General features: G+C 39.1%; 1 protein-coding gene and 1 long non-coding RNA gene across 4 annotated transcripts in view; one reads left to right on the forward strand and one right to left on the reverse strand.

Moving 5' to 3' along the window:
- The window catches only part of LOC147027562 (MAGUK p55 subfamily member 2-like), a 745,773-nt gene that overhangs the window by 427,276 nt on the left and 300,997 nt on the right, over positions 1-17,500 (reverse strand). The window lies entirely within an intron of this gene.
- The window catches only part of LOC147027565 (uncharacterized), an 82,136-nt gene continuing 66,886 nt past the window's right edge, over positions 2,251-17,500 (forward strand). Inside the window, exon 1 of the long non-coding RNA XR_015057113.1 lies at positions 2,251-2,364. This is a non-coding gene — a long non-coding RNA (uncharacterized LOC147027565). The remainder of the gene's footprint in view (positions 2,365-17,500) is intronic.

The raw sequence follows: 17,500 nt of genomic DNA on the forward strand, positions 1-17,500 counted from the left end.
TCCACAACTCTGGTGAACTCGGATATTAGAATCACCCGCTTATTAGAATCAAATTTGTCCGGCCTAAAGCGATTCTATTAAGCGGGTCCCACTGTATGTATATCGATACATATCTATATATATATATATATATATATATATATATATATATATATATATATATATATATATGTATACATATGTCTATATATACATACATATGTCTATATATATATATATATATATATATATATATATATATATATATATACATATATATATATATATATATATATATATACATACATATGTCTATATATATATATATATATATATATATATATATATATATATATATATATATATATATATATATATATATATATATATATATATATACATCCATATGTCTATATATAGATACATACATATGTCTATATATATATACATACATATGTCTATATATATATACACATACATATGTCTATATATATACATACATATGTCTATATATACATATATACATATGTCTATATATATATACATATATAAATGTCTATATATACATATATACATATATACATATTTCTATATATACATATATACATATGTCTATATATACATATATACATATGTCTATATATACATATGTCTATATATATATATATATATATATATATATATATATATATGTCTATATATATATATATATATATATATATATGTCTATATCTCAAACTTTGCATTGACTAGTTGAAGGACACGGCTTTGCCAAGTAAGGGACAAACAGACATGCTGTCAGAGCCGCTGGACCAAAAATTATCATCGAAAAATGCTTCAAATATGAATGACTTGAAATATTAATCACAATTCCAGATTATAGCTACACACGACTTTGCCATTCCTGCCATGATCAGTTGATAAAGAGAGAAATAAAGTGTTTTTCGACCTTAAAACTTACGGTAAACAAACCAAACAAAACACATGGGAAACACCTATGATCGACCCATCTAACCCATCATACATATGTCTATATATATATATATATATATATATATATATATATATATATATATATATATATATATATATATATATATATATATATATATACATACATTCATATGTCTATATATATATATGTCTATATATATATATATATATATATATATATATATATATATATATATATATATATATATATACATCCATATGTCTATATATAGATACATACATATATGTCTATATATATATACATACATATGTCTATATATATATACACATACATATGTCTATATATATATATATATATATATATACATATGTCTATATATACATGTATACATATATACATATGTCTATATATACATATATACATATGTCTATATATACATATGTCTATATATACATATATACATATGTCTATATATACATATGTCTATATATACATATATACATATGTCTATATATACATATGTCTATATATACATATATACATATGTCTATATATACATATGTCTATATATATATATATATATATATATATATATATATATATATATATATATATATGTCTATATATATATATATATATATATATATATATATATATATATATATATATATATATATATGTCTATATATATATATATATATATATGTCTATATATATATATATATATATATATATATATATATATATATATATATATCTATATATATATATATATGTCTACATATATGTCTATAGATATATATATATATATATATATATATATATATATATATATATATATATATATATATATATATATGTCTATATCTCAAACTTTGCATTGACTGGTTGAAGGACACGGCTTTGCCAAGTAAGGGACAAACAGACATGCTGTCAGAGCCGCTGGACCAAAAATTATCATCGAAAAATGCTTCAAATATGAATGACTTGAAATATTAATCACAATTCCAGATTATAGCTACACACGACTTTGCCATTCCTGCCATGATCAGTTGATAAAGAGAGAAATAAAGTGTTTTTCGACCTTAAAACTTACGGTAAACAAACCAAACAAAACACATGGGAAACACCTATGATCGACCCATCTAACTTTAACTGTATTTACAGTTTTGTCCACTGATGACATCACCACCAACCAAGAAAGATGTTTCATAAAACTGCAATGCGTTCAATGGATAACTCTCTGTCAGATGTCTCTCGGATGACTTGATAGCTATTTTATTCATATATACCTCTCACATTACATCCTGCTAACCCTGGGGTACACTTAGCCCAGGGAAAATGTATTACCTTGCAGTTCTTTATCCCTCCCTTTCACACCGGTTTTGCTAACCCCATGGTCTGCTTAACTCGAGACAAGCTTCCCTGAGGTATTTCAGTGCCTTTTCAGATTATACGTTCGTGATTACCGTCTCGTGAATCGAGTTGAACCCACAATGCTTGCTATGCAGTGGCCGTATGTGTACAGCTTTGAAGATTAAAAAAAATTAGAGTGCTGTTTGGGGCCTATATTTACGCTTGTGATGTCCGTGGTTTTGGAGGACGACATACGACATGTCGACCGAGTGCCAGTAAAGAATACTTTTGACCTTCGACCACACAGTATGACATAAACCTTTACCCCGCAATCAAATAAACACTGTTTGTTTGGCGGCGAGCAAAGATGGTGGCGAATGTGGTCTCCGACTGATCAAGCTTTGAGGTTGCTTTGCAGGGACGATGGCATGATCACACGGCGATTACAAACCGAGTTGCTGCATGAATCGCCGGAGAATGCCTTTTGATAACACCAAAAAAGTGTAATGCAGCCGGCTATCCATGTGGTCATGATGGTGAAGCCGACCATGCCACCGCAAGGTACCACAGATAGACTATATGGGTAATAGCGATTGTGACATGCCGAGCTCCACCATTGCGACCTACCTCAAAACAGCTACTGATAAGTTCCAGGCCATGATAAAGGAGGCAGTGAACTCTTATCAAACATATTAAGAGTGTTTTCACATTTGACAAGCTTCACATTGCAGCTGAGAATTGGAGGGGAAACGGAGGGCAACCTCATGTTTTTACATCGACTTTGATTGCTTCTATGATTTTAGTCAATACCTATCGCTTGCCATGAACGACGAGACCAGATGATGAAGAAAGGCGAATTTTCCACCCAAGTCCAAACATCATTCAAATTACATTGATGTTTGATCGCAACGCCATTTTCAATGTATTTATAAGGAAGCAAAGAAGCAACATGTGAGACTCCTTCAATGTGAACATGAATTCACCACCAGTATTAATGCAACAGCGTTCTTTCCTTCCAATTTTAATGCAACATATACAATCCAGGTATTGGCTTATGGTTTGGGTGGTGGGCTTTGGATCTTAGGGTCCTGAGTTTAGTCCGTGAGAGTAGATCGTGGAAAATAGTCTCAGATAATGCATGAAATCACTCCAAGCTCCTAATTTGAAAACTTCTTGGACTTACAAAAGCGATGTACATAACGATTCATAGCTATGATGAACAGGCATTCGATATGAGCGAGGAAAAGAAATCGTTGCGGCCTGTTCCAAGTCAAGGGAAGGTTGAGCAGGCCAAAAAACATGGCAGCTTCAGACCCCAGCAAGGTTACTCAGAAAACGCCTTTAGACCCCCGACATCAAGGTAGCAGAGGATCGCCTGATGAAGGATATAATTAAATAAGGTGGTTATTTTTCTTCAAAAGGGGTGTTTTAATTAAACCAAACACCCAATTTTCACTCTTGCACTTCTGAGGAGTTTTTTTAGTTTGCATGCAAAGTTTCAGGCTGCCAGGTTTGATAGTTTTGGAGTTCTTGACAACACACACACACACACACAACACACAACACACACACACACACACACACACACACACACACACACACACACACACACACACACACACACACACACACACACACACACACACACACACACGCACACACAGCCTTTTATTAGTGTGTATAGAAGGCTTGTTCAAAAAGTATCCAACCTTAATTTTTCGTGCGTAAACAAATGAAGCGAGGGAGGCGTGGTTTGGTGCACGGATGTCGGCGATCCTAATTCGTACGCGTGAATATTTTCCCACCTGCAGAAGCTGTCAGTCACCGACAGACCGCCAATGAGTGAGGAAGTGTAAGTGAGCACCGTCGGATTTTCGTTTTTGACAAAATGATGGACCACTGTGGACTCTTCGCCAGTGATCACTGTGTTGAAGAAGTTGGGATCGCTGTTCACAGTCTCCAGCATGTCCTGTGCGATCTCCAAACGGAGTTGCTTCTGCTCGATCGTTAGCAGCTTTGGCACGAACTTCGCTGAGATTCTCCTTCAGCCCAAATCCTCAGACACAATGGAATGAACGGATCCAATGCTGACGCCCACTTCGTCTGCATGTTCTCTGATCATGATTCGACGATCCTGCATCAGCAGGGTCCTCACTTGGTCAATGACGATCTCATTTCAGGATGTTGAGGGCCTACCAGAACGTGCTTCACTTTCCAGTGATGTGCGACCATCTTTGAAGCAGTTGTACCACTCTTTTATCTGTGTGGTGCCCATTGCTTCGTTCCCGAAGGCCTGTTGAATCTTGCGGATCGTTTCCACTTGGGAATCGCCAAGCTTTAAGGCCCTGTCACACCTTGACAATTTAGCCAGCGTATGCCGACTTATGAAAAATTTGTCTAAAACGCTGGCACACGTCAAATACGTTATGGGTAAGTTTTGATAACATTCAGAGCATGCTGAAAAACACTGCCATATGTCGTAGTACGCTGGCTTTCATCGTTGTACTTCACGGTTGTCCTCAAATTTTAGCATGCTTGAAATTTTACGACGTATGCCAGCGTATGGCTCACACGTTCCACAACGCTGGCCATAAGTTGTGGGCACGTTATGCGATCGTTGACACACGTCGACACACGTTACTTGTAAGTTACTCATAAGTCGAAACACGTCGAGGTAATGTTTAGCGTACCCGAAACTTATTTCTAACCTATGAGTAACGTGCTTTGAACCTTTGTGTAACGTACCTCCAACGCATATTGACGTATGTAGACGTATTTGGTTGGCGTCTTCCGGACGACCACAGAACTTACTGAACGTGTTTCTAATTTACAGCTTCCGTATAATGGCGTATTGGCAGCATTTAAAAAAAACAAAAAACAATAACTTCCGATATTTCGTCACGTGCCGTTACGTCACGTCCGATTGCCTCTTCAGTTTGCTCATGTCTTATTCTTCATTCCTCCTCTGTGAATATTTTATGTTTGAGGATATTGTCACGTCAACATCGAAACTTAAAAGCAAATGTCCGAATATATTTTAAAATTCGTGATAGACTAAAAACAAACAAACAAAAAAAAACAACAACAACAACAACAACAACTTCAGATATTTCATCACGTCCCTTCATGAAGCCAAGGAGAAAAAAAGATGAACCAATGTCACCCCCAGGGTGACCAGTATCTTGCCAAAATGTGAACATGAGTGACTTATTTAAAGTCACACTGAGGTGAACAGAACTGCTATCCACTTGGAGCGACTCCTTGAGGAATATCTGCCAACGAGAGATTCCGATGATAATCGTTTTTTCAGAGTGACCATGAACAATACGTGTTTGCCTCATAACGTTACCCCAATGACGTCATAATGGCTAAGCTTGACATATCCAGAAAACACTCATCGAGGACTTCAATTTAAGGTACTACAGGATATGGTTCCTTTAACTTGAAAATTTGACTTTGGGGTCAAATATGTTCAACCTCAGGCGCTAACCCTGAAGGTCAAGGTCGATCACAAACAAACATTAATAAACTGAGTGCAAAGCCATTTACTACATTCCCACAAAGTTTGGAGATTATTCGATGAAAATTACTCAAAAATAATGGTTTCATCGAACTCCATAATTGACTTCAAAGTGATCTTGACATTTGGCCTTGACTTTGACCATTAAGTCCACTGAAAAGTATTCCAAAAAGACAACCATATATGAACCCACAAGAGTTTCCAATGAGAACTTTGCTTTACAGAGTGACCGAAACAAGAGTTTCTGATGTGAACTAAATAAATGCAAAATACATGAAAAATGCAGTTTTTCGTCATAACATCGTCAAATGACGTCACATCGTCAAAATAGTTGTATGTTTAGAAAGCCCTCATCAAGGGCTTTAATTTGAGGTTCTACTCGATATGGTAACTGAAACTTGAAAATTTGACCTTAGGGTTAAAAAAGAATGACCTTTCGGTTGACCTTGAAGGTCAAGGCCGATTAACATCAAAAATTAATCAGCTGAGCGCCATACCACACCCGATATATCCACCAAGGTTAGAGATCCTTCGATCAACGTTACTTAAAAATTAAGGGTTTCGTCGACCTTGATTATTGACCTTTTTGTGACCTTGACCTTAACAATTTAGTATGGTTGATAGTATGTCTCCAGGACTCATATACATGAACTATCAAGAGATTTTGATGAGAAAGGGGAAAATAAAATTTTCATGAAAAATCCGTTTTTTCGTCATGACGTCATCAAATGACGTCATAACATCAAACTTTTGACAGATCTGGAAAGCACTTATCAAGCGCTGTCATATGAGGTATTACTCGATATGGTATCTAAGATTTCAAAATATGACCTTGGGGTCAAAAACTTTCGACCTCCAGCGCTAACCATGAAGGTCAAGGCCGATCACCACCAAAATTAATCAGCAGAGCGCCAGACCATGAACTATATTCCCATGAAGTTTGAAGACGATCCAATCAAAATTACTCAAAAAATAAGGGTTTCGTCGACTAGCCTGATTTGTGACAAAGTGACCTTGAACTTCGACCTTGACCTTGAAAATTTTATGTGCTGAAAGGGACCTCTATAGGCCTCTGATATGCGAAGTTACAAAAATTTCCAAGGATAACTGTGCTCTGCAGACTGATCGAGACGTGATTACAGACAAAAAAAAAACATACAAGCTGACTTACATATCTTGCAAAAACTTCGTTTTGGCAAGATAAAAATGTGCCTTGACGGTGAAAATAAGTTTCGGGTATGCTAAACATTAAGGCCCGGTCACACCTTGACGTTTTAGCCAGCGATGGCAACGTATTAAAATGTATCTAAAACGCTGGCTTACGTTGAACTTTTGATGTTTTTTTTTTAAAGATTCGGACGTATTCATAGCGACTTGGTCTTATGTATAACACATTGGTAATGGACACAGAACGTTTCGTTGTGTTATAGATAACTTATACCAACGAATGCTGAACCTGTTGTCGGCCTACACAACAGATGCCCCAACGATAGTCTAACTCAGGCATAGCGCGTTGCACGCATCGCCGACGATGTCGTGACGTAGCCTATTAAAAGGCTGACGCACAACGATTCGAATCATAACTGCCGTAGAAATGGAAGTGTCAACATCGTGGTCACACCTTGGCGATCTTGCCAGCGTATGCCGACCTAAGAAAAATGTGTCTAAAACGTTGGGGCACGTCAAATACGGTATGAGTAAGTTTGGTATACGTGAGTAGAACGCTAAAGTACGCTATCATACGTCGTAGTAAGTAGAGTACGTCAAGAAATTTTAAACATGTTCAAAATTTTACGACGTACTCGGCGTATGACACACGTTCCGCATGCGATGGGGATAAGTTTTACACACGATATGTGGACGCTTACACACGTCCACAAAGGCTACTTATAAGCTACTCATAAGTCGAAACACGTCGTGGTAATGTCATTTTTACGCGAAACTTATTTCTAACTTATGTTTGACGTGCTTTGAACCAATTCTTTACGTAGTCCCAACACACATCGACGTATGTAGACGTATTCCAATGACGTCTTCCGGTCGACAAAAAAAAAAAAATTAACGTGTTTCTAGCTTACAACTGCCATATAAAGACGTGTTCCCAGCGGTTTTGGGAATTGGTATATAAAAATGGTGTTCATAAAAGGGGAACCCAACAGTGTTTTTGAGTCCTTTTTGAGTCGATGTCCATGTCAGCAGTAACAGTATCAGTATCAGTATCAGTATCAGTATCAGTATTAGTTGTAGTTTGTTCATGTTGGCAGTTGTAGGTGAGTGTGAGGGGGAGGGTGTGGGTTATGATGGATCGTCCTTGCGTTTAACGATTTAACGATTTAAATGATAAACTCAACGATTTAAATGGCTGCATCTCCACTATTGAAAGTAGACGCTTGTGCTCAACAATTGGATTTTTTTACACTCAACGACTTTTTAACGGTACCACTCAGCTATTTTCATTGTTTACAATGAACGATTTAAATTGCTGTCACTCGCCTTTTTTTTTTTGACGCTGGGGTTTGGAAATTTGAAGCGTTTCTTCTGAACTTGTTAAAACGCTCAAACTCGACTATTTTAAATAGACGCTGCCGATGGACAATTGGAATCATAGCCAAGCTAGACATCGAAGTGTGAACATCCTCGTCATGCCCAAGAAAAGTTTGAAGAATGCTGCAAATAAGTGTCCTGGCCGTGGCCGTGGACGCTGACGCAAGGACGATCCATTATACCGACGTCTTTCAGCCTATGAGTAACTTAAAAGTAACGTCTGTCGATGTGTGGCAACGATCGCATAACGTGCCAACTACACGTTAATCATAGGTTAGAAATAAGTTTCGGGTACGCCAAACATTACCTCGGCGTGTCTCAACTTATGATTAACTTACAAGTAGCATGTGTTGACGTCTGTCAACGATCGCAGACCGTGCATACAACCTGTGGCCAGCGTAGCGGAACGTGTGAGTCATACGCCGGCATACGTCGTGAAATTTCAAGCATGAAAAAATTTGAGGACAACCAAAAAGTACAACGTTTAAAGCCAACGTACAACGACGTATGGCAGTGTTTTTCAGCGTGCTCTCAATGTTATCAAAACTTACCCATAACTTATTCAACGTGTGCCAGCGTTTTAGAAAAAAAATTCAAAAATCGGCATACGTTGGCTAAAACATCAAGGTGTGACCGGGCCTTTACCTCGACGTGTTTCGACTTATCAGTAACTTACAAGGAACTTGTGTCGACGTGTGTCAACGATCACATATCGTGCCTATAACTTATTCCCAGCATAGCGGAACGTGTGAGCCATACGGCGAGTACGTCGTAAAATTTTCAGCATGCTTGAAATTTCACGACGTACAAGACGTACTACGACGTATGACAGCGTACTTCGTCGTTTTTCAGCGTGCTCTTCATGTCAACCAAACTTACCCATAACGTATTCGACTTGTGCCAGCATTTTAGACACATTTTTCAGAGGTCGGCATACGCTGGTAAAATCGTCAAGGTGTGACTGGGATGTTGACACTTCCAATTCTCAGGCGGTTATGATTTGAATCGGCATGCGGCAGCTTTTTAATAGGCTACGCCACGTGATCGTTGGCTATACGTGCAGCGCGCTATGCCTAAGTTAGACTATCGTTGGGCATAGGTTGTGAACGCCGACAACACGCTAATCATTCCTTGGTATAAGTTATCTAGAAGACAATGAAACGTTCTGTGTACGTTGCTAATATGTTATGCATATGACCAACTGGTTATGAATACGCCAACATTTTTTTTTTTAAAACATCAAAATTTCAGCGTATGCTAGCGTTTTACATACATTTTTATACATTGCCATTGCTGGCTAAATCGTCAAGGTGTGACAGCGCCTTTTCAAAAAAAATGATGCAGTCGCGTTGTTCAAGTTTTTCCGTAATTTGGTCAAAAACGAAAATCCAACGGCGCTCACTTACACTTCCTCACTCATCGGCGGTCTGTCGGCGACTGACAGCTTCTGCAGGCGGGAAAATATTCACGCATACAGATTCGGATCGCCTTCATATGTGCACCAAACCACGCCTCCCTAGTTCATTTGTTTATGCACGAAAAATTAAGGTTGGATACTTTTTGAACACACCTTGTATGTATGTGTGTATATATAAATAAATAAATATAGCCAACATAGACAAGAGGTACAAGGAATGGTTGGAGCAATGAGGTGAGGACTGTTACATAGAAGAGTCAAAATGTTATTCATTAACAAGTATAGATATTAAATGTAGAATATATTTACAATATTGTTTGTGTAAAGTAATAAATATTGGAATGTGGATTATTTGTTATGAGGGTGTACTTGAGTAATTTGCATGTGACCTGACCAAGAAAACATACAGGCTTGTCTGACATCATCGTCCTTTTTGTTCCTGTGTATCAATAATTACCTTGGCAAAGTTTTGGACATTCACGGGTCCTTTTCCAAGCCAAGCTAGTTATATTGACCATAATGTTGACAAAATAAGGAGTTCACTTGGACTTTACCCAAAGGCTGCTCTTGCTGATAATGATCACTCGTAACATAATAATAATAATAAAACTCATAACATGCTGAATCGAGGCACATTCTTCATCTGTGCCGGTCCAGAAGAGTGTTACCGAGGCTCTATATAGTGGAGCTTTAATTCAGATGAGGGACAACTTTGCCTTTGTCTTGAGTGGGGAGCTTATTGCTAAAACCTCGAGTGGGGAGCTTAATGCTTAAACCTCGAGTGGGGAGCTCTCTGCTCTGGAGTGGAGAGATTTTTGGATGGAAAGTCAAGTCCTAGACAAGCCCTGACTTTGTATACCAAACAAAACAAAACAGAAGGACCTTTCAGGAATAAGGACATCCACATAGGTGACTCGAGGAACGTTTTGCTTGTATCGTGGTGGATGTGCTACTGATTGAACAGCAAGACAGTGAGAAAAACAACTTACAAACGACGTCAAATGGAGTTTTTGGAGCAGTCTTTTTTGTATACATTGTCGAGGCTTGTGGAAGAGCCAGTACAAGTAAGTACACTGAATGGATCAAGATGCAACAGGATAAAAGGAACAGTGAAGAGAGGGGGGACACCAGCAGCAGAGCCGAAGGCCAAGACAGAGGGAAGTGGACAAACAATGGGTGTGGGAAGGAATGGGGAGCAGGAGAGGATGAATGGGGTGAAAATTGTTTCTACTCCCGTTGAAAGATGGAGTGATTTGGGTGGGGGTGGAGTTAACGAGAGTAGAAAAGATCATGGTTTTGGAATTTGGAGAGGGAAGAATGAGATTGAAGAGTTTGTCTTACCGTTTATTTTGTGTTTCTATTTCCACGTTTCATCACAATTAAATTGTGGTCAAAGTAACTGAAATAAACCAATGCTTAGTTTGTGCATGAGACAAATATATGCAAAGGTTAAATAATTATTCTGATTCAGAGAGTGAAATTAAGTATATTTGCGCATGAGTCCTGTGATTAATGGTTGAATAAATGGCCCTTAAAAGTGAAATAAAATACATTTTGGGAATTTTGTTTTTACAAATAAAGTTCAATTTCAACAATCCTCCACAAATTGAATGGGTTTATTTCGGTAACTAATCAAATTCTGGGCTAAAATCAGTCAGCCATTCATGGAACTAGGTTGCAGAAACGATGGGTTAAACCGGCTGTCTTCAGGACAGTCAAAAATCACATTTGGGATGGTTGGCAGCACTCCACTCCTGCCCCCCGGCATGTGACAGAGGATACTTTTAATATGGTTCGACACCAAGCATTCTTTATAAGTTGTTTTACATGAATATGCAACAACTTCTGAACATCTAGCAGTTTTCTGGGTTTTCTTTTTTTACAATTTATGTCACCAACTCAAGACATTTGGCCTATAGAAAGGTTGGCAGTGAGCATCCTATTGCATACACCGGTACTGTGTGTAAAACTTGTCAGAAAGTAATGATGAGATATTTACCTCTGCCAATGAAGGTGAAAGGAGGTTATGTATTCACCCCTATTTGTCTGTCTGTCTGTCTGTCTGTCTGTGAGCATGACATCTCAAAAGTTATGGATGGATTCAGACGAAATTTGGTGCACAAGTTGGGGGTATGATGAGGACGAATCGATTCGATTTTGATGAAGATTCGGATTCGGATACGATAGGTTTTTTTTGTATTTAGAAGTGATTCTTTCCAATTAAGAGAGATAAGATAGAGCCAAACAATATATAACAGGGTATCTCAAAACGTGGATGGATTATGACAAAACTTGGTGCGTAAATTGGGGAGGTGACGACAACAAGCCGATTCGATCTAGGTTCAGGTCCGGATGCAGATCCGGTGCATCAGTGGGGTACAAAACGTAAACTCTTCAGCCTTCTCTCTTCTAAACATAAACTCTTCTCAACTCTTCAGATATGCGCTCCACCAAGTACCATTCGAGTTCAGAAACAACAGTCACCTTTTTGTCATGCTGCAAATTAAGATGGCCAAATGCAAACGCACGTTGTTCTTGCCTGTAGTTTGATTGAGGGTGATTTCAATGAGATGCAGTGTTTGAACTCTATCCATTTACTCTTACGTTATAATTAGGGAGAGATTTGTCCGTTCCTTTGTTACAATCAGGTGTGTACATACATATAAGCCAACCGATGAGAATGGCAGATTGTTGAGTTTGTACTTTACCTCAAGTGAAGATTTTAAGACAAAATAATACATCAAACTGGAATGGCACTCAGGAACTCAGAGCGCATACCTCCGCCAGGCTGAACATTTAACGTTTTCTAGCCCACTAATAAGCCGGATCTCGATCCGGAACATTCGTCCATGTCACTCACTAAAATCGAATCGGCTTGGTCTCGTCGCCAACCCAACTCATCCACCAAGTTATGTCCAAATCCATCCACAACTTTTTCAAATGTCATGTGAAATATCGTTTTGGGCCCTGTCACTCAATGGTGAAGGAGGAGATTGGGACCATACTTTGTGGAGAGCGTTGGTGCTGCTTATGCAGTCTCCATGGCTATTGGGCACAATCCTGGATGGGTCGCCACTCCGACACAGTATACCAACATGCTGGCACTCATTTTGCCGACCTCGGAAGGATGACAGGCCGAGTTAACCCCACCTGGAATTAATTCAACAGCTGAGCAGGATTTGAACTCAGGACCCGAGGATCCAAAGCCCGCCACCCTAACCATAAAACCAACACCAGGCATGCAATGGTGAAGAATCACTTTAAAATTTTACGATCCAGATCTGGATCTTCACCAAAATCTCATCAATTCGTCCTCGTCAAACACCCAACCTGTCCACAGAGTTTTGGCAGAATCCATCCGTACGTTTTTGGGATATCCTGCTCACAGAGAGACAAACAGACAGACAAACCATCTCCCTTCTCTGGTGGAGGTAATTACAAGGAATACAATTATGGATATAAGACGTGAAGCCTTCTTCTATTGATGCTCTTGTTTTAATCTTGAAAATCGGGGTTCAAGACCACTGAACACCACCTCCTAAAACTATTCCTTCATGAACAGAATATCAGTTCTACTGCAGCAGTTTATTTGACAAGGGTTATTATCCTGGATTTGTCACCACTCTGATACAGGATACTTGACTGAGGATACAGACATATGGAATATAGCCAGGGTGCTGGAGGTAACTCAGTGAGTGCACGGTCCATCGGATGGGATGCAATGCTCAGCACTTGTCTGCTCGTATGAGCTGGTGGACATTAAAGATCCCACGGTGACTTTTTTTTCCACAGAGTAGGTGGGATGTCAGTTGCACCCTGGACAAATTCCAAATGAATGCCATAATTTGCAAGCACGATGCATCATTTGCACAACTGCACTGCAGTAAAGATGCAGCCAGCAGACCAAATTAATAATGGAATCCAAATCCAATATGTATTTGTAAGGATGGCATGTCTACTCAAAAATATTGTTACCTTCTCTCCGCACTCCTCCCAACACCCCACCCCTCCTCGCTTCTCTGCTTTTTCTCAGTATCAATCTCCTCAATTAAGACCAACCACCCCCTCCATGCATACATAATAGATAGAGACAGCCCCTTTTAATGGTAACCACTTTGAGCCTCAATAACCAAACAAATATACTCTAAACGTGTCGTGTCGGGCAAGACATATTTCAACAATCTCGTTTTGAAATAGAGATAATACAAGAAGAATAGAAAAAAAAATCAAGATAAATCAAGGAAGAAGCTGATCATGCTTTCAACACTTTGCCAAAAAGAGCAGTGACATGTGTACGCCATCATTGATGGTTATACACCCATTTAGAAAGAGAAGCATCAGTGGAAATAGCAGCATTGGGTGGATGAGAGCAAAGGGCCATTGAACCCCATTGATTTTATCACTCGTTTGCGGCTTGTCAGGGCGAGACGACATCTACGCTCGAAAAAAACTAAAAGTAGACCAACTCACTGATAAATCTGCATTTGAAGGAGTGATGATAAGATAATTAACCTCCATGATGAGAAAAATTGGATGATACATCCAATCACATCTCTCGATACACAATCCTGCAACTGAAACCGCTCATTACGTAACAGATAAGCCTGGTGTTGGCTTCGTGGCTGGGGTGGCTGGCTTAGGATTCTCGGGTCCTGAGTTTGAGCTCCGTTTGTCACTGAATTAACACCAGGTGGGGTTGACTCAGCCTGTCATCCTTCCGAGGTTGGTGAAATGAGTACCAGTGTCCTGGTGGAGGGGCACCGCTTCAGCGGCACATCTGCGCTTCCAATAAGTGATGGCTACCCCGGCAGCGAAGCTGCCATACGCAAGAACAGAGCATACCAGATAATCCATTACATCTCCCTGGTGAGAGTTCTATGAATCGATGTAATATTTTCCATTATCTGAAAAATAAATGCCATTTTATGTCTGTCTGTGACACCAATCACACCAAAACTACTGTGCCAATTGCCACCAAATTTGGTGCATCGACCAAGTTTGACCTTGTGGTGAACATGGGCTGCTTGGTTTCATTTTAAGTCACAGGGGCTTTTTATGTAAATGTGTAATGTGTCGTGCCACCCGGTGGTGGCAGCAAAGGGTGTTTACAAGTCAGCTGCAGAGATGACTTGCATTTTTGCATTGTACACGTCCCCAGAGTGAGAAGCTCCAAAGCCAACCTCCACGAATCATGGAAGGCAGGGGAAGGGGGGGGGAGTCTGAAGAGAGGGGAAGGGGTGTGGTGGGAGTCCAGAGGGAGGGAGGGAAAGGGGTGTGGTGGCAGTCCGGAGGGAGGGGAAGGGGTGTGGTGGGAGTCCAGAGGGAGGAGGAGGAAGGGGGAGGAAGGAGGGGAGGGAGCGAAAGGGGTGTGGTGGGAGTCCGGAGGGAGGGAGGGAATGGGTGTGGTGGGAGTCCTGAGGGAGGGGGTGTGAAGGAGGAGGGAGGGGGTTTGAAGGAGGAGGGAGGGGGGAAGAGGGGAGGAGGGAAGGGAAGAGGCGAGAAGAGGGAGGAGAAGTGGCAGGAGGAGGGACATGGTATTGCCTGACACTGCCGGGCATCCTCACTCGTGGTAAATATAGCTCGTCTCCTTCTTCCTTCATATGCAGCACAAGGCTGATGGGTAGCATATATGGCCGAGGGCACGACTGGACCGCTGATGCAATGCCCTCTTCTGTAGGTCATGGCAGGAATTTGTAAGATATTCAAGGTGCCGGTGATGACTCATCTACTCTGTGCCAAGGACATTGTGGGATCTTTAACGTAAACCATCTAATGCCGGACACCCATTTTAACAACAATCCGAGGGACGGCACACATTTACGTGGGATGTTTACAAACCTCTAACCACAGAGTTGGTGTCAAAGCCACCCAATGCTCACCTGTTTATACATTTATTGTTTTTAAAAGACGAGTCTAAAAATATTTTTTATAAAGCATTGCAGTGAAGTCTGATCCAAATAATTTTAAAGCAATATATGTATTTGTATATTGCAATCAGTAAAAAAGTGTGGGAGATAAAAACATTAGAAAGGAAAAAATGAAAACCTGAACATGACAAAATCGTTTCACATCAAGGTGTTCATCTCATCATGATAATATTGAAATAAATATTGACTCATGCTTACCATTCAAAAATAAATCATTATCATCATCATCATCATCATCATCATCATCATCATCATCATCATATGAAAATGTTCCATATATATACACAATACATCATAAGCATCAGTTCCACTTATTGAATACACCCCCATCTTTTTCATAATCTAAAGTTTCACAATTTATGCATCATCATTCCAGTTATAAAATGCATCACAACTTAATTACTATGACATTGTGACACGGCAGTTCACACAATAGTTTTATGAGCAAGTACATTTAACTCTCATGCTAAGCAGGCAACACATCAGTTTCCCAAATCTGATGTGACAAAAAGCACAACCTCCTGAACAGTTTCACAAATAAACATAATAAACATAAGTTCCAATTATAGAAACATGCACCCCTCTTCATCATCAAAAATTCCACAGATCATCATTATAACAGTGCATGTGCAATGGTATTTATCAACATTATGCAATAATACATGATTATTGTAATTATGATGGCATCACAATTATAACAGTGCATGTGCAATGGTTTTTATCAACATTATGCAATAATACATTACCTACTTGCCTTGCCATGAGAAATGCATCGAAAAGAAAAAGTAAAATGTAGTGTTTTGACTTCACAAATATTGAGTCTCTGAAAAAGGTGCACCAACAAAATTTATTTCATTTGGACTTCGTTGCATCCCCAGTACACAGATGAAATGCATGGCAAGCATCTAGTATAAGCAGGCGAGCATTGGGTGGCTTTGACACCATCTTAGGTTGAAATTAAAAAAATTTTTTTAATCATTTGTTCATTTCAACTTCACTACACCAATAGTATACCCAAAAGGAACCTCCATGCCAAATATCAGCATCCTCGTACACGTATTAAATGAATGGCAAGCTTCTAAATAACTTGCACCAAAAACTTTAACATTGATATGCTACAAAAAGTTAAGTTCAAAACAGGTCAAAAATTTTAAACATTTGAAATTATTTTTTAATTTCAACTTCACCACATCAATAATATACCCCAAAGGAACCTCCATGCCAAATATCAGCATCCGAGTACACATATTAAATGAATGGCAAGCTTCGAAATAAATTGCACCAAAAACTTTAACATTTTCATGCTCACGCTCACGCAGGGGGTATCGCTCGAGCTCTCTGTTCTTCGAACAGGCGAGCTAACCAGATTTGGTGTCAAAGCCACCCAATGCTTGCCTGTTTATACATTTATCGTTTTTAAAAGACTCATCAAAAAATTAATATTTTTTATAAAGCATTGCAGTGAAGTCTGATCCAAATAATTTTAAAGCAATATATGTATTTGTATATTGTAATCAGTAACAAGAGCGCAAGTGAGCACAATATACACCCAAAGAAGAAGGCAAAAACAGAATTGTTCCACTACATAGAAAACAGCATCCTGGTTGCCATGGCAACCACTTTAGATGACGAACGTATGTCGCGACACACCGTCTCCACAGTCTGTACATATGGACCAGATATGAAACGTGAAAGTTGAAAACTTTGGGAGTTAGAGTACGGACAGGAACAGATGGAAAACAGCATCCTGGTTGCCATGGCAACCACTTTAGATGACAAACTTATGTCGCGACACACCGTCT

The sequence above is a fragment of the Eptatretus burgeri genome, chromosome 4, assembly GCF_056783735.1.
Source record: "Eptatretus burgeri isolate ZD-2024b chromosome 4, Ebu_testis_v1, whole genome shotgun sequence".
Classification (NCBI taxonomy): Eukaryota; Metazoa; Chordata; class Myxini; order Myxiniformes; family Myxinidae; genus Eptatretus; species Eptatretus burgeri.